The sequence below is a fragment of the Ambystoma mexicanum genome, chromosome 5p (assembly GCF_040938575.1).
Source record: "Ambystoma mexicanum isolate Mex_15411 chromosome 5p, UKY_AmexF1_1, whole genome shotgun sequence".
Lineage (NCBI taxonomy): Eukaryota > Metazoa > Chordata > Amphibia > Caudata > Ambystomatidae > Ambystoma > Ambystoma mexicanum.
The window spans coordinates 343,226,678-343,244,606 of NC_090930.1; positions in this window are offsets into that span (position 1 = coordinate 343,226,678).

The window sequence follows — 17,929 nt, forward strand, 5'->3', positions numbered from 1 at the left end:
CATCTGGTTGTGGTTTTCCAACGATGGGGTATTGTGCTGGAGGAGGGGCATTTGGGGGATTACAATTGGATGTGGTGGCATGGAAGTGGTACAATGGTGGCATAGCTGTTGCTTGGCTTTGCAAAAAAAGCATATGGCCCATGAAGGCATGTTCCTTATTTGCTCATTCCAAATATTTGCAATAATAATAATAATAATAATAATAATAATAATAATAATAATAATAATAATAATAATAATAATAATAATGTTACCCGTCAGGGAAGAAGACCAAGAAATAATTTTGCAAGGATAACCAAGATGTATATAGTAAAATTCCAGCAAAGAAGTCTGCTGCCGAGAGCGCTCTGACAAAAATTACATGGGTAGCACATTATAAAAGACATTTGCATCATTGATGACATTGTTAGACAGTGGTAGTTGCGAAGTTGATGGTTAGCGGGGAACATACAGCTGCCGCTGCTCCATAGGGGATGTCAAATGCCTATTGGTTGTTGCTCCCTCAGTCCATCTTGTAGCACTTGTGTCAGCTGGGCTCATCGCTGCGGTGAAGTTCAGGTTAAGCTGGTGTTACATTTCTATCTATCTAAGCTAAACAACAGGAATTGAGTAATGGTGAATACCTGAACATCACATGCAGGGGGTTCTTTGTAAAGAGGGGATAATATATTGTCATGCCAACCTCTAAATTCAGGGCTTCATTGATACTGCACCCCCTGCACTCTGTATCTCTCCTGGGGGTTCAATTTACTGCCTGTCCTTCTGGTGCTTCATAATACGAAGAGACATGTTGTTATTTGGAAGAATATATTGCTACCAGGGATTAGGCCTATGGTGGGTGTTCTGGAATGGTCAAAGCAACAGGGGGTTTGATGCTTATCATGAAAGGAATGGTGAGGTTTGGGTTGATCACTCTTGCCGGGGGGGTGGAGGATGAGGGGGGCATGGCAGTTTAGTGAAGATGGATGGGTATTTGTGCTGCAGCCTGTCCCTGTCTCACGCTAGTCACTGAGCGCATTCTGTACAAGAATGATACTAGGGAATTGTTACATTGAAAGGACAGAGAAAGGATGGACTTCCTTGAGAACAAGGTTCATGCTGAGCTGATCTAATGTGTGAAATGGATTGGTCCGTCTGAGGGAGAGGATGGGGGTGCACTTGCCACAGTCTCCTGGAGTGATAGATTTTGACGCTTATTTCCAAAATGGCGTTTAGGCGTGGTACAATCTGGAGTCCTAAGGACTGGGTGATTTTATTAGTCGATTTTGTTATGTTACAGGGCTCTTATCCGTTCCGCGTAGGAGTTGTTGTTTTTTTCCTACATGACTGTGATGACGCTTAGTCTATTTGGCGAATCCTAGGTGGGTGGGGTAGGACCATATCCTTCCCAACACCTGCTCTGATTTTATTTTTGTACGTTTTTGGAGGTTTCGTTAAGGAGGGGGGCAAAGGAAAATAAAATGGTTAGTTTTCTTTAAAATTGGTGAAATGTAGGTAAAAAAAGAATTGTGATATTTGGGTTCTGTCCACTGACTCATTTCCCTGTTTGGTCCGCATGACAGGCTTCGGATTGGCCCAGGGGTCAACGGGATGTCCACAGACACCAGACACGCCCACTGATTGGTTGGTGAAAAGCATGAGGTGTGCCATAATTTTCTGAAATGCAGCCATGTTGTATCTACAGATATCTGCGACTGTTCGCGGACAGCCTGGTGGTGCACAGGGCTCGGAAACATATTTTGGGTCATTTGGTGTTGGAAAGAGTTGCTGGTAAGGGCGAGGCATGAAAGAACGATGATATGTAGCTATTTGTTTAGGTGGAAGAAGATCATGTGGGGCGTGGCAGTATGTGGACCCTGCGGTAGTCCGCTGGCACAACTACCACAGTATAATACAGCCATGCAACAAAGAATCTGGACACAACTATTGTAATAGTAAGATTTAGGTGGGCAGTTGGAGAAAAACGTTTGGGGTTATTTGGTGACTACAAGAGGGCTTGTTAGAGTATGGGAGTGGAATCTAGATGATATGGCGATAATGCCATTGGTGAAAAATAGGGTTGGCAATCTATGTTGATGTCTGCAGATGGTGTTTGAATTGGGAAGTTAAGGCCAAGTTGTGGTGTGGTGGTTGTGGCCAGGGGCCAGATTCTTGGGTGCATTGTTGTATTATGCTGTGGTGGTTGTGGTCAGGGCCTAGACGATTGGGTGCATGGCCATAGTAACTGGCCACAACCATCACAGCATAATACGGCCATGCACCCAAGATCTGGCCACTGGCCACAAGCATTGTAATAATATATGTACAGAAATGGAATTCAGCCATTGGAAACAACCAATATAATACTATGTGTACAGTAATTATACATACTGTATAGGCAGTGTATAGTTTTTGGAACACAGTGACACAATACCATTGAAGTGGCAATGGTACTTTTCATTGATGTAACATTGGGGGGCAGGTTAATTTGTTGTACATGGTAAGGCAGGAGAAATCTTTGCTTCTTTCTCTGTGAAAAATCAAAGCATAACATGTTAGGTAGAATCTCACATATTCATGTACTTGTTAAACTCTCATAATTTGTACATTCCAAGTACTATGCTTCAAACAACATTATTGTGCATTTTGCATAGTTGATGTGTTTGAACGTGCTGGTGGTATGGCTGCAGTTAGATACCAGTTGGTGTATTCTAACTGTTTATAGTTCTGAAGTTTTGAAGAGTATGCTTTGACGCAGTATGATTCCTGTTAGTGGATTCTAAGTATGTTACTATTGGAAACTAACATTTCAGTATTATGGGTGTAGTTAGATACCAATTGGCATATTCTGTTAATAGTTTTAGAGTTTTGAAGGGTTTGTTTTGAAGCACTTTCATTCCTGTTGGTGGATTTCAACTTTATCACTATTGGAAAGTAATATTGCAGTATTATAGGTGAAGTTAGATACCAGTTTGCATATTCTGTTAATACATTTTTGAAGGGTATCTTTTGAAGCACTTTTATTTCTGTTGGTGTATTCTAGCTATTTCGCTATTCAAAGTAGTATTGGAGTAGTATGGCTGCAGTTAGATGCCAGGTGGTGTATTCTAACTGTTTATAGTTTTACAGTTGTGAAGGGTATTTCTTGAAGCACTTAGATACCTGTTGGTTTCTAAAGTGCACTAACCTACGATAGTTTTACAGGTCAGTGACTAAATTTAGGTTTAAGGTATATTAAATAGGCATTTGTTAGATTTGCTGGTAATATGTTTTAGAGGAAAGGAAGTGTTATTGCATTCAAACCAGCCACATCCTGTTTTACTGTATGCAGCATAGTGACCTGCAGTGGTTGTGGCACCAGTGTGGTGGATTATCTCTACTGTTGTGAAGGTTTTGTGGCCAAACTTGCCCATGTGTGAAGCTAGTAAGCTTGCAGTTGTTTTGGTACCATCTACGTTGTACCTTGAAGACATTACTATTACATATTGGCTATGTGAGTTTATGTGGAACAATTGTCTGAATTACAAACAGTGTATAATATGCCATGATTTGCATTTTGCACCAGGTGATGAAATGGAATGGATTCACAATTAGTTATAGATACATACACACATCGTTTGTTAGGGACCTGTTGCTGTGCAACATGGTTTCAGAGAGTGCATCTATGCTTCCATGTGTATGAAATCTGGAAGATTTCATTTATAGGTATATTTTTTTTCCATTCTAGTACTTGCAGTAAGTACATTACAAACGCTTGTGGATCTTCCTGTGTGTTTATGGTGAATCTTACCTTTCCTGCACAGTAGTCCAATTCTTGTCTTATTCCTGAGACACTGTAAGTTTTGTCATGATTATTTGTTGCATTTCTATGAAGGATGAACATTTGCAAACACAACTGTTTTGAACAATTGGTGGCAATTGGAATAGAAGATTGATTGCTACATTTGCATAGCAATTTACACCAGTTATGTTGGAAAATTAAAACGGATTGGAGAATTCTGTCTCTGTATCATTTGCTGAACCTCCACTTGCTTTTTTAGAAGACACATTTCTCTATGTTTCTGCTGTTGGATGTACAGTTGCGTTTGCACTAGATAGATTTGTGGTTGTGCTACTTGATGGAGTAGCAGTTGTTTTTAGTTACTTTGGTGGTACTGTTGTGTTGGCGCACCCGAGCAAGTCCCTGGAAGTCCTGCTTTTCCCGTGATGCTGCTCGTGACTCTTGCTGGTTTTGCTGTCTTGGCCGTGTGCTGAACAACATGGCCAACATGGTGAACAAAGTCTTGGACTTGGAAAGAGCTTTATTCTAAAAGCACTTTAGCGCCCTTCAATTGTTACTGATGGTTGCTTTTTTCATTTTTTTAGACTCTTTGCCTTTAAGCGCAGGAAGTGCCTATATATTCTGGAATGTGCGTGCACTGCGCACACGCACCGGAGCAAGTCCCTGGAAGTCCCGCTTTGCCGCTTAGCCGCGGAGACTCGGGACACTCGGGGGAAAAGCTGTTGTTGTGTTTGTAGTAATTCAGAAACTACAGTTGGTAAGAACGTAGAGTGTTTTTTAAGCTTCTTTTCTTTAAAAGACGTAAACTCACGGATTTACACAATCTTATGGTACGTATGCGTAACGTGTGTGTAATGTTTCCTGCCTCTCATTCTCTCTTTGAATGTCGCATTTGCTGTATAATCTAAAAACAAACATGCCAAATATGCTAAATGAGTTAAACACTACAGCTGAACAGCCAGACAGTGGCTCCTCGATGAAGCGTTTGGTTAATATGCAACGAACATTGCAACTTTCTTGGAAAGTAATCACACTAATGCCACCTAGCCGTATTGGCCTGGCTAATCGCAACATTCGTGCCTTTTGTGAAAAATTTGATACTAATATGGTCAGTCAAGGTATTAAAACTGAAGATTAGACTCCCGTAAATCTGGACACCCCAGCGTGTAAGAACATTGGTGATGTGATTATTCACAAGGGGGGTCCAAAACTGTGGATTTCAGATTGTACCATTTTGTCCATTCCTCTGACACAGAGTAATAGTATTTCTGACAAAAGTACTACAGCTGTAGACAAATCCGCGGACTTCTCTTTCCATGCTAGCATCAGGGATTTGGACACTTCCGGGAGTTCAAATACATCTCACTGTTCGAGCCCGTATCGAATAGCCACAATAAGGGAGTTTATTGCGGACTCATTTTTATTACCTACGCCTCAACGGTGTTCTGTGCCCATTCAAGATAGATCTAAACATGGAAATGTGATGTTGATCCCACCTCCAAACTCGTAATGACCCCCATAGTCTTTGCGATAGATAATATGCAACAAGTTGTATTGCTGTCTCTAATACAAAAAAATAACAAGACTGTGGGGACAATTCACAAATCCCTCCTCTTAATGTTATTGGTATATTTTTTAGGAGTTGGTGTATGTATGATTGACACTGTGTGTTGAGTAATGTTTGATTGTTGCACTATGAATGAAAAGTCTTGTGGTATGATTTTCTTTAGCTATTTTAGGTAAATTCATGCTTTCCTGCTATGTTATATAATGCTGAAGTGTAAAGTGGTATGTGATTAATTGACACTATTTTGAAATTCTGTATAATTTCAAATACATTTTGATATGACATTTATAAAATAAATATGTCCTCTGGATATTTTTTCAGTATCTTATGTGTTCAGATTTGCCATATGAGGCGGTGTCTGTTAAACAGTCTGCAGCTTCGTAACATCAATGTACTCTTTGGGAGAGCAGGTGATTGCCAAAGATGTACAATTTTTATGACAGTTTATTGTCTTCTAGCTCTGTTTTCTCAGCTTTGGTTAGGTAGGCTGTCACATATCTTGCAAATGCAGTGGAATTGGCTGCAATATATTGTATATCTATGTTTGCATTCCACAAGAGGGCAATGATTGCAGTGTAATCATTGATGTACTTTGAAGCTTTGTTTCTTTTAATGCAGTATGTGTTTTTAGGTGATTTCCCTTACACACTGTGTCTAACAGAATACATGAAGCTGTTTACTTTTATATCTGCGTCCTCAATATTTGCAATATTTGCCAGACTTATGTGTTTGGAAGCGTAGAATTTGTGTATGTAGCTCACTTTGTGTGTTTTCCGAAGGTTACGTATTTGTGAATAAACTACAAAAAAATGGCATCACTGTCTTAACCAAATTTAGGAGCATCTTTTATCCACAAAAGCATGTGGATGTGTGGTGCTCCTCTGGATTGATATTCCTTTCTCCAAAAGAAGTGTTCCACTTCTCTGAAGGGAGGAATGGTTTTATTACAGGTTAAGCGCAGCATGGCAAGCAGTGGTGAAAGTGTCTTGATACATTTACAGGGTCAAGAGAGCAGAGTTCTCTTGGTGTTTTTATGTCTATCCCTTCTTTGTTTTGGTGTGATATGTGTAGGAAGTCGTGCAAGTCCTCCCATGCATATTCTGTACAACTCAAAGTGACAAAACATGTGGGGGGCTCAAGTTTCCTTAGCATACACCATATATCAGCGTGACATAGGAACCAGTGTTCATTTGTCCCACACATGTTTGCAAAGAGATTTGTAATACTTGACTGCAAAACTTCATCTTCATTTATCTTTTGAAGTAGTTCGGTAGCAGACATGTTAAAACATTGGAACCTGTTTTCAATGTGTGTGCAACTCCGTAACATAGAGTTGCTAGTTTACTTTTAAACAGGAGGTGCAATATGTATTCAACATTTTGTCTTAATCTCGGGTCTTCAGAATACATTAGTAAAGTGTGGGATTCTGATGCTGTTATCTGTGTGCATCTTTCTTTCTTTCAAATGAATGATCTTCTTCCTTTCCCTGTAGGAAAGAGTAGAGGAAAGGCTTGTGCTTCTACACTTTTTCCCCATATGCTGATTGAGATCCTTGGGCTTGATGCATTTGGGATGTTTCTAGTGCATTGTCTATGGTGTCTTTGGAGTGTAGTGGGTGAATTGTATACTGGTCTAAAATATTGGATGGCTTAACAGGATCTACAAGTTCAAATTTGCCAGTTGGTAAGGAATCCTGAATTATTTTGTTTTTTTCCCTTAGGTTTTGTTCAATGTTTATTTCTCTGTAGTACTCATTGGTCTCTTAAAGATATTGTAGGGCTTGTCTAACTTGGTTTAAGTCTACTAGTTGTTGCCACATTTTTTTGTCTTTTGTTGGTACACCATTCACTAGGATAATCAAAGATTGATCTATTGGCCGTGCACTCCTAGAGTCTCTACATTTTCCTTAAGATCTAATGTCAAATAAACTACTTTCGCACTATTGCCTTTTAGTAAATCAGATGAAGGCAATTTGGCTGTTTTGGGTTAAAAGCGTATTATAGCTTGAAATGAGTGTAATGTTTGGATGATAATGCTCTCATACAAATTAAGCTGTTGCAAAGGTTTTGGAAGTGGAAATATTTATAGTAGTTATTAGTGATAGTCTGTGAATTCATTTGGTTATTATAAAGCTTTGTATTGCAAAATGTGTAAAGTATGTAGGGCTTAGTTATTTTGGATTAGTTTTCTGCTATAACATATAAAGCTAACTGGAACCATTGGGATTCCTCATTGTCTTCTATTTTGTAAGTTAAATCTAATGTGTTGGTGCTTTTTATAAAATGTTCTGTGTCAACACACACATACTTGGTTTGATACTTCAGCAGATGTGATTTTCCTCTTTGCTATTTTGTTTTTGCACATGTTTATAAGAAGATTGGCATTTGTAAAGTTTTTGCTACTCTTCTCTAAATTTACTGGATTTCCTAAGTGACCTTCACTTCCAAGATGTATACTTTGGATGTGGTCTATTTGTTGACAGTGTTTTTTGGTTGTGCCATGTAGGAGAAAGTTATTAAAAAATTGCAGTTCTAAAGCAGGATTTTTTTAATATTACAGTCTCTGGAGAAGATTCCGTATAGTGGAATAGTGTGTTGCTAACATGTTTATGTCGTGGAAGATGCTTTTGCAAGTAGGTCCTGGAATGCAGGCTAATGAATGTCCATGCAGTCCAGTGTATTTGCGCAATGGACAGGAGTCCATGGTTTGCAAAGTTTTTTTCACATTTTTTCTTTTACTTTCACATACTGATTGAGGAATTGGCACAAAGATTTGAAGGATTGTTTATTTATGTTACACATTGAGGTGCAGGGCCATTTGTAGACTAAATGGATTGGTTCAGTGGAATGAAGCGTTGATTGTAAGTTTGTTGGGGATATTTTTTCAATGATGGTTTCTTGGGATATAGTTGACAACGCGCATTCGCGGTCACCGCCGGTCGGACAGCGTTTTTTCACCGTGCACAGATGGACTGTCTGAGCCGTCTGACAAGGACTCACTTCAGCAAATAGCCAGCTGTTTTGAAGAAATTCAACACTTCAACTTTAACTTACTCATCACCCAGTGAATCATCACTTTCCGACCTGCAGAACCACGTTGTAGACCACGACTACTGCCTTGGGCCCACACACTCTCCAGCAGGACCCATCCGAGGACCTTCCTTGCTCAGCCCCATGCCCTCTAGTGATCGAAAACTGAGATTTTGGGATATATAGCACCAGCAGGGTCGCCCCTACGGAGCCCTGATGAAGGCGGATGCTACTTTACTGCACATCCGCCGAAATGTGTAATAATCCGGGAATACCTGCGTGTAATGGTTCCCGTTTGAACCAGACTCTGTTTATTCAGTCTCTACCTCATTGGCTTTAAAGATATCTTGTTTTCCATAGGACCCTGGAACATATATTGTTATAACTAGAAGAAATACTGAACCTGACTAGGAAACTCTCCACTAATCAGGACACCTTGAAAATTGGGCGATGATATAGCCCCCTTTGCCTTTATTTTGGCCTTTGGATTCATTCACAAAGTACCTATGTGTCCACACGAATATGTATATTATTATACAATAATGAAATATTTGTTGAGATTTATCTGCATACTAACAATACAGCATTTTATGTTCACTTTGTTGTAAATATTACACCTCTCTTTTTTGTTAACTGATGGTATTATTCATTTTTATTATTTCTTGTATATGTATGTTGTACTTCCCACCATCTTTTTCCTAAGTTTTATGTCCTAAGTGTCTGTCTCTATGATTAGCAAATAAACGTTTGCTTGCTAATCTTTGTATTCTCTAACTCAGTGAGCGGTTAGCATACCTTTGACCTTATGTTTGGATCTGCTACTCAGCCGACCAACCTTCACACAAAATTGCGGACAGGCCTAGAACCCTGTATCTGTCCAATAGAATAATTGCCTTGAGAACTGTTCACTAGGAAGGGTACACCCTTTGTTTACACGTTATTCTTGGGATATAGTGCCTTTGTCTACCATTTCATGCCCTCGACCCCTACTATGTATGTCAATTGGATTTTTCTGCTTTTCTTTATGTGCCTCTTCTTTGAAATATGGTTATGTGCTGCATGTGTGAATCCATTCACCTGCACAGAGGTTTGCAAAGGTGTCTGTGTTGACATTCTGCATGTTTAGAAGTACTTTTTATAGTTTACTGATTAATTTGTTAGTGGTTTCATTCTGGTTAAAATTAATATAAACCATTTTCTTTTGAGGTGCATTGTGCTATCAATGAGAGCTTCCAGGATTAGTGTTCCACAGTAATTCTTAAGGGTTGAGTATGACTTTTCTGCTGTTTTTATAAGATTTGATGTTTTCTACAGTGGAACATTTTATGGTAAATACATTTTTGGAATGCTTAACTGTGGCTAGGTTAACATTGGTAGATGTAGTGCAAGCGCTATTAGTAGTTATATTCTTGTTTATACATTTATTTTTATTTTGGCTTTTTGGAAGATGGGCCCTAGTTTTTTTACTGCTAGCTTGTTCAGTTTTCTTGGCTGACTTTATTAGCAGTTTTGTTTGAACATTTGTTATACATTCTGCTAGAGCTGGATGAGTAATTTTTATGCTTTTAGTTTTATCTGCTCTATTGTTTCGTTGTTTTCTATGGAGTTACTTTTTAGTAGGCCTTCTGTTCTGTCTGTTGGAGTAAAAAGGAAAGTTATGCTTTTAGTTTTATCTGCTCTATTGTTTCGTTGTTTTCTATGGAGTTACTTTTTAGTAGGCCTTCTGTTCTGTCTGTTGGAGTAAAAAGGAAAGTTTGGGTTTGAAAGTTGTGCAATGTATTTGTGTGCATTGTGAATGAAAGTGTGAATATGATGGCATACCTAAATAGAGGGCTGTGTGATTGTGCAATGAGCTGTTAGTTCTGGTGGGGAATATTGTAGAAGTAGCTGTGTGTGTAAATGTGTTAAGGGCTTGGTTTAGTGTGTAAGATAGTCTACTCTGCATGAATAAGTAAAGACATTACAATGTTTTCACGATACTAGTGGGTGCTATGATATTAGTGAGATGAGAATACAAACAATGTATCTGCTGAGGTGCAATGAGTAAGAGTAAAGTAAATGCTGTTGCTTTGGAAAGAATGTTGTAGGCTAGTAAATGGCTAGACTTCACTACACCGGTGTCTTGTATATAGACACTTTCATGTACACCAAAGCAAGCAGCTTCAATGGTGCATCCTACAATGTTGAAGCTGCTTGCGTTGGTGTACATGAAAGTGTCCATATACAACACACGGTTGTATATGAATATTTTCATTTACACCAAACAAGGCTTCTTGTGGCACTCCTCCAGTTTAACGGCACCAAAAGGGTACCGTACATGTGTGCTAGTTTAGCGCACATATTAAACTGGTGGAGTGCCACAAGAATAGGCTTCCAAAAAGCCAGTTTACAAATGTGGCGGTTGCTAGGTTGGTTTCCAACCCATCCCAGCAACCGCCACATATATTATAAAAGTGGTGCATTCCTTGCGGCTTCAGAGGAATGTGCCACCTTCAGAACAGGTCTTAAGTACCGAAAAGGTCTTTAAGCCTTTTAACGTTTGTTTTGGTACTTAACACCTGGATTTGAATTGGGCCCTGAGTGTTCAACAATACATCTGCAGTGTTGAACTGAGATGACAGTGTTAGATGTAGAGTAATCGGCTAAGATTGGTGGATGTGTGTTTGACTGCTTAACAGTAGCCAATGAGGAAGTACTGCAAAGATTGAAGTGGAAAGGGACGAAGGGCTGCCCTGTGTTACAGGGTCCATGGACACTGTGGTAGTTTGCGGACAGGGCATGTCACATCTGGGTCCTTTCAGGATGCCTGGCAGGGAAAGGGGACTGTGGGGATTAGCCAATCAGGTGTTAAGGTTGTGCTTTATAGGAAGAGAGGGTAGTTGTGTTTTCATGGCTGTGTTTAGTGAAGATGGCTGTGGTTGTAGAGGTGGATAGACTCAGTGTGTGGAGGGTGGGAGATTGTTTAATCACTAATCTGCAGAAGTATGAAAAGATATGTGGCATTTCTGCCAACCTTGGATTGGAGGGAGTGGAAGCTTTGTGGTGGGCCTGGAAGAAATGTGCAAGGTGTATTTATACTTTGTCAAAATATGACTGTTTTAAACAGTTCAGGTGTCCTTGTGATGCACTGTGGTGGACTGTATTTGGGGTACATTAGTGGAGTAACTTTGCAGAGTGCAGTGAAGGAATTGTTAAAGGCACTAATGCAGCTCTTTCTATGTGCAAAGGTGATCTTTTGTCATGTTCCACCTAGGGCACTATGGACCTGCCCCAATGCCTTCTGTCCTCAACAAAATGCAGGAAGGTGTCTTGTCAACAATGTCATATCTTCTTTTCTACGAAGTGTTCGGATGTCATCTTTTGAGAATGATAAAATCAATTCCCAGGGTGCGACTTCTTTTGCTGCAGATGGAATTCACATTTCAAATATTGGAAATGCAAATTTCCTTTTTAATGTAAGGAATGCATTGAAGTGGTGCCTGTAAGGAAAAGAAAACAAGATAAAGCAACATAAAATCCGGTCAAGTGGCACAGCGAGTAGAGCGCTCGCTTTGACATCAGTGCAGAGCCTGCCGACGCAGTTTCAAATCCCGGCAGGGCCAAACTCAGCCTTTCATCCTTGCGAGGTCGATAAATGAGCACCACACACCATGGGTAATAATAAGCAGCGCTCAGATACCTGAGGGTTCGTAGCACTATATAAATGCAAAATTATTAATTATTATTATAAAAATGTGTTTGTTTACAAGCCCCTTTAAAAAACGGTTCTTTTCAGAGCCACTACTAAAGAGTAAACACCTTACCTTTTGTTTTATTTGTCTCCTCACCCCCTTGAGTTGGACAATCTGTCCGCAGACACGGCGGTAGTCTGCAGACAGCACATGCCGCATCCAGGGCTTTTGAGCATGCCAGGTATGGAAATGGGACTGCGAAGCTCAGAGCATTGGCCAATAAGGTTTCCTGTGAGTTGTATGCAAGGAGAGAGTATGGCAGACGGCCTATTTGCTTAGATGAGTGCAGATGGCTATGGCTGTGTCTTTCAGGAGGCAGAGTGTGTGGATTTTGGGGGACTTGTGGATCCATTGGTTGCAGGTTTATGCAGAGCAGTGTGGAGTGGCTGAACATCTTGGCTTTCATCATGTTGATGTGAAGTTTATGGAGTGTGCGGCATGAAGTGGGTGGACTTGCTCCCATTTTGTGTCAATTTTGTCACACTCCAACATCCAGACATTATAATGGTTCATTGTGGAGGGAACAGTTTAGGCCATGCAACTGGAATGTCACTGCAGTTTGCAATGAAGGAGACATTTGGGAAAATGATGGACATGTTCCCAAACTCTCGACTAATTTTATCTCACATTACCCAGAGACAGATGTGGCTGCGCTGCAGTTCATTAGGTCTGCAAATGGAGAAAGCAAGGCGCAATGTCAACAAGGCTGTTTGTGCATTTTTGGGAGATGTTGGTATGACGTCTTTCGATAATGAAAATATTAAATTTGATATTACCAATATTTTTCACAGAGATGGAGTACATCTTACTGATGCTGGCAATCAGCTTTTTCTTCAAAATATTCAAAATACTTTGAAAGATTTTTTGTACATATAGAAAGCATTTTCCAATAGGTGGAACAAAAAATGCATGGAAAGATGGTGAAAACAAAATCCTAATGTTGTGCAAGTTGCATGGACAAGTTCAGTTCAGTAGAATGTCATTTAGTGTACTTTAAAACTTGAAATAAACTTTCCAAAAACAGAAAATACAAAAAATAAGGCTCTTTTCAGAGCCAGCAATTTCTCACGGAAAAGAGTTTAATGGTTTAGATGCTGCCACCACCCATATTTTTTAGATGTCCGCGGACTACCGTGCTGTCCACGGACTTCAAAGGCTGTGTAAAGGCCTGCACCTTATTTTGGTATTTCTATTTTGGACTGTGAAAGGTGGTTCTGAAAAGAACCTTTTTTTATTTTTTGTGTTTTGTAAATGTTTGTCTTTTTTTCACAGGAGACACAAGGGATTGGAGGGAAGGGAAAGGACGGTAGGGAAGGGGCACCAACCATAGGGACGAAGGGGCAGGTGAAGAGAGGAAGATGTTGGTTGGGCCAATGTTTCTCCTGCTCCTGGACCGCAGCCTCGAAAGCACTTTGAAACTGCTCCCCCACAGAGTAGTGTGTCACAGTGCATACAGTGTACTGCCACCTCTGAAAAGTAAGGGTCGACTGCATCATGTATGGCCTGCAAGACTTCTGCAGGGATTTCTATGCCCCACAGGAGTGTCTCTTGTGGTGGCATGAGCGGATGATGCGGATGTGACAGTGGATGACACCCTGCTCGCCCCTTCGAAAGGTACAGCCCTTCAAACTGATCCATTGTGATTCGACCTTAGGTGTCGCCACATGGAGGTGGTCCCGTAGCTATACAGACCCTGTTTTCTGTGACTGAGGACAACTTTGCACTCAATGCATCGAACCTTGTCCTCACACACCTTAAGTACCCCCCCAATGGTGGTAAAAAATCTCCACACCCAAGATTCAAGCTGGAAGCTGGTGACAGGGATTTCCACTACCTCATCCTCTTCCTCCTCTTGATCCACATCTGTATCTTCATGCCTGTTCTCCTCTCCACGTCCTCCAGAAGCTGGTGGGGCAGCTACAGAGACCATGGATGCCATTATATCCAAGTACAAAGTAGACCAAGTACAAAGAAGAGATAGAAAATATCCAAAATCTACAGCAGGTGCTTACTCCTGGACTGCCAGAAATACAATGAGGGTGTGTCCCTTTTGGAGTGGTGTCCACGGACCGCAGGACTGTCTGTGGACAGGCCGATCCACAGGTAAGGCTCAAAAAGTTACAAAAAGTCACTTGATCAACCAGGACATGGTCTAGGACCTCTGTAAGGGTAACATTTTAGCTTTAAAGACCCTGGATTGGCCCAAAATCCAGTTTTAAACTGTCTCTGTGTACGCACAGTGTTCACAGATACTCCCGACATGCAGCGCGGGTGCAGTCAAATGATGACATCCCCGGACGACCGCGAATAGGACGGCTGTCCTGTGGACACCTATTGCAGGGGATACAGTGTGCAAATGCGTGAGTAGGTGTCCGCAGGACAGGGTTGGGGCCCCCGAACTAATTAAAAGTGCGACACGTGTGAGCGGACAGCTCCGGACAGGCACAGTGTTCAGGGGCACAGTGGGATCAGTTGCTAATGCGCCCAGGTGTCCACGGGACAGGGGCGGGGCGCCTGAACTACTTAAAAGTGTGTCATGACTTTGTGGACATCTCCAGACAGATGCAATGTTCAGCGGCACAGCGCGAATGGATGCACACGTGCCCAGGTGTCCGCAGGACAGTGGCGGGGTCTATTGTAAAGTGCATCATGACTTTGCGGACATCTCCAGATAGGCACATTGTTTGGGAGCACCTCCATTTTGGTTGCTGACAGCCCAGACATCGGTGTTGTCTACAGACTCAAAAAGGGTCTTTTGAAAATAAAACACGCCAACAGGACACATATAGATATGTATTAAGTCACAAAAATACACTCAATTAGGAAAGGGAAGGGGTAGCAGCAAGAGAAATATATTTGGGGGAATTAGGGTGTTCTACAGACTGTGCATGAGAGGAGGAAGGGATTGGGGTTTCATTGTAGCATCTTTGATTGAAGGAATTTGGGGAGGATGATTGGCTGGGACAGGGGGAAGAGGTGCAGGTGCAAGTGGGGCAGTGGTATCGAATATTGTCTTTAATATGACTTTTGACAAAGGTCACTAACTGTACACAATTATTATTCAACTCATCCATTTTTGCAGACAGATTTAGTAGTTAATTTGCTGTATTTGGAGTTAGGGGCTGTCTGGGCCAATCTCCTTGGTCATTTAATAGTAATTCAGGCCCACTTTCTTCATTTGCACTATGTACTGTTAAAAAAAAACTTGTTTTAGCGACATGTGAAACAATATGCATCACTGTTTCTAGATTAAAAATGGTATCCCTTCACACATTTTAACATGGGGGAAATGTTCCTCTAACCACTCCAGGGTGCTTGCCATTTCTGTTTCAAGAAAACAATACTGCTTATTCTTACAAGTCATGTACATATAACAAACTCTAATTTTACAGGAAGAAATATTGGGCCTCATTCAGACCCTGGCGCTCCCGTAATGAACGGTGCCGGTACGGGACCGGCACTGTTCATTACAGGATGCCCTATTACGAGGCCTGCTAGCGAGTCCCGTTTTCACGTCTGGTCTGACCAGATGTGAAAAGCAGGACCCGCAAGCAGGCCAGGATGCTAACAACAGGCCCGTCATTAACGGGCCCGTTGTTAGCATCCTCCCCATTCCCATTGAGCCCTATTGGGCGAGATTGAGCAGCGCCATGCCAGACATGGAGCCTAATGGCTGTTTGTCAAACAAGCTGAATTCCCACCCTGCCACACAATGTGTACTGTCTGAGGTATTCTCTGATACTGAATCTTGCTGTGGTGCTGCCCCATCTAGACTGAAGAAAAGATCTCCACATATAAAGGGGTGTTTAAAAGCAAAGAAAAGTGTTTGTATGCATGATATGTTAGTGCAATGATTGAGTGTACATTTGTTCATGAGTATGTATGTGAGTGTGTGTGTGTGTGTGTGTGTTGTTGTTGTTGTTACCTATTTTTTATCACTGCCCCAATATGCGCGAGAAAATATCTGTTACCTCCATCACATGTAAGTTACCCTTCTGCTCCTTTTGCTCATCTGAAGCAAACCTGCTCTTCTCCCTGTATCAAGCAATCTCCCAATACCCTGTGTGCCCACCTTCTTCTGAAGAAAAATCTCATTGTTGCAACATGTAAAATAAGTCACTATTGGAAATGTACTTAGTGCTAATAATGTTCTCATTAATGAATTTATTTGGGTCAAATAATGTTCAATTTGTTGTATGGTAAATGCGCTGAACACTGACCTACCTATCCACACTCACTGCAACTTGTACGTACATTGACAGCACCACAAATATAAGAACTAACAACCACAATATGCATTTTCATTACCATCCCCTGCGTATCACCATAATGAATCTTGATGAGGTAATAAACGAAGGATGTTGAACTTTCCCATTCCCATTAATTTCTCAACATTCAGTGAGAACCCAAATGGAGTTTCTCAAACAACATATTTTCTCTGTATATCCAAATCCAAACGTGTTTTCAAAGGACATTGTATTATTAGAGTTTTTAATGTCTCATTCTTTAGCAAACATACCCTGACTCATAATCAAAGTCTTATTTCGGGTGAAATAGGACAGTAAGTATTCAACTCATTTTAGGTATTTCGATCTCCTTTCGAAATCTCAACACCTCGAACGAGAGAAATGTCTCCTTGCCCTCCCAGAGGTGTGACCAAAATCTGTTGTAGGCCAGTGGATGTTATGGACAAACCAAGAGAAACACTTGTTTCTCTGATCGCTAGTGCCTGGACAACCCATCAACGAATGTTTAACATTTTGTTTTAACCCCAGGTCACATGAATGTGGATTGGCTCAATTGTGAGCCTTACCACAGTGTAATCCCGTTTATGCAACAGCGTGCATCTCGTGCCGGGTCTCATATCTTCGGCACTCACCGTAATTCGTCGACATTTCTGGAAACAAACTTGCATAACCTGCGAGCCTGGGACAGTGCATTGCGGCTTCCACAATAGCCTGCACTCATTCTCAAAAGTGCTTTCGCCTTCCGTAACAAACATCAACACGCTGTCTGGCCACTGGGGAAATGTCAGCCAACAGTACCGCCATCAACTTCTCCATTACCAGTGATCTTTCCGTAGAGGAGTGGATTCATGGCGGCTCTATGGAAACTGACAAAGGACCAACCAGCGCTGCAAACTTACAAAACCAACATGAAGGCAGTGACCAAATTTAACTTTGCAGACAGACATATTTCAGTAGCAAATGAAGACCTTGATATATTAGAAATGAATCGATGTGAGCAAAACACACAATGGGCAACCAAATGGGCAGTTGACACATTCAAAGACTGGCTTACACAGAAAGGATACTCAACTTCTTTTGAGATGCAGCCACTCCATAATTTGGCCTGCCATCTGCGCTCATTTTATGCTGAAGTGCACACTCTGCATGGTGTAGAATACCAGCCACAAAGTCTCATCTCCTTACGATCCAGTTTAAATCATCACCTGAACAATCCACCTTTCAGCAGGAATATAAATATCATGCAAAGTAAGGAATTTAACACTGACAATAATGTTTTCATCGCATAATCAAAAGATTGCACCGCAATGGGAAAGATCATGCTCAGCATATAGCACCAATAACCAGTACCAATCTCTCCAAGCTACGTTCATGTGGCATTTTCAATACCACCTCTATAGAAACATTACAGTACAAAGTATTGTTTGACATACAGATACATTTCGCAAGAAGAGGACTTGAAGGTCTTGGCCTTCTCCCACCAACTGCTTTTGAGGTAGTAACAGATGAAAATGGCAAGCAATATGCCGCACTCACATTCAACAAGAAACACCACAAGTTATTTGACCAACACAGAAGTAACCTTCGAGGAAGAA